Source organism: Marmota flaviventris, chromosome X, assembly GCF_047511675.1.
Source record: "Marmota flaviventris isolate mMarFla1 chromosome X, mMarFla1.hap1, whole genome shotgun sequence".
NCBI classification, from domain to species: Eukaryota; Metazoa; Chordata; class Mammalia; order Rodentia; family Sciuridae; genus Marmota; species Marmota flaviventris.
Genome location: NC_092518.1, coordinates 110573813 through 110575345, shown reverse-complemented (window position 1 = coordinate 110575345; position 1533 = coordinate 110573813).

Sequence of the window (1533 nt, the reverse complement as noted above, 5' to 3'; positions counted from 1 at the left end):
AAGCTGACTAAAACTGTCCATCTTAATTATTTTGCATGTGGATATAGAATTGTATCAGCAAATTTGGAGCAAATAATTGAATTTTCTTGGCAACCATTTTTAAAATCAATTGTCCATGAACATGAGCATTCATTTCTGACTGCTCAATTCTGTTCCATTGCCCTACATGTCTATCCTTATGAAATCAAAGTACCAAATTGTCTTCATTAATGTCACTTTGCAAGAAATTTTGAAATCGGATAATTTATTTACTTAAAAATGCAGTGTGTGTTTTAGTAGTGATTGCATTGAACCTGAAGTTAACTTGGAGAGTATTAGTATTTTAACAGTATTAATTTTTCAAACTAATTAGCATTCAATTGCATTCTATTTATTTTGATTTTCATTAATGTTTTTCAAAAATGTTTTGTAGTTTTCATAGTATTAATTTTGCATTTCTTTTGTTAAATTTATTTCTAAGTATTTTAACTTTTGGTGCTATTATAAATGGAATTAATTTTTAACTTCATTTTTGAATCATTGCTATCAATTTTGTATCTTTTAACATTGCTATAATTGTATATCTAATAATTTTAATATATTCCTTATAATTTTTAATAATTTGATTCTAAAATTAATATAGAAATACAAGGGGCACAGAATAGTAAAAACAATCTTGAAGAGTTTGGCCTTATTTTGCAGTACAGAAATCATTTGGAACCATTTTGGGATAAACATCATCAAAGTAGAGGCTCTGTCAAATCCATACTGCATTGCAGCTTGGTCCATTGAAGAAGTCACACCTGGGACACAAAAGATGCTTCTACATTTTTACCTCCTCTTTTATGATAGAGTCCTTTCCATATTTCTCATCAATTTTATTAGGTTAAAACACCACATACTGGCTTCCTCCAAATGAATTCCTAAGTCTGGAGTTTGATTAGAAGTTTATGCCCACATAAACCAAATGCTTGGTTCTGTTGTGTGGGCCCTACCATAATACTTAACACCACAAAATGTAGTTATAGGGAAAAACATAAGGATATTGTCCCAAACTATGAAATATTCAATTTAGAATCTCCTTAATGTCAAGAAGGCACACACATTTTATGAATCCATCTCTTGGGCAGCAGAAGCACACAACTTCAAAGACTACACTGAGTAAAAGATACAAATACTGTACAAAGTTCACTATATTGGTATGACAATGTTTGTTTGAAACTTTCGTTAGAAAAAAAGCCAGTTCAGTGAAATTGAAGAGAATATGGTAACTGGCTAATTCTGAATAACCATTCCATGAAAACAAGTTAATATGTGATATTAGAAAGATGAAGAGGAACTATATTTACTGTCACTGTGCTCTTCGATCTCTGTATTTTGATTACAAAAACAGGCCTTATAATATTGATTTCATATAATATGTATTATCAAATTTTAAATTCATCCAAATTAGACATTAACATGTAATGCTCTTAGCCTTCCCTGTTGATGTCATTTTCCTTGCACTTCATTTCCTCAAATCAGTCTCAGATTCTGTCATCCTGAGATATCTGA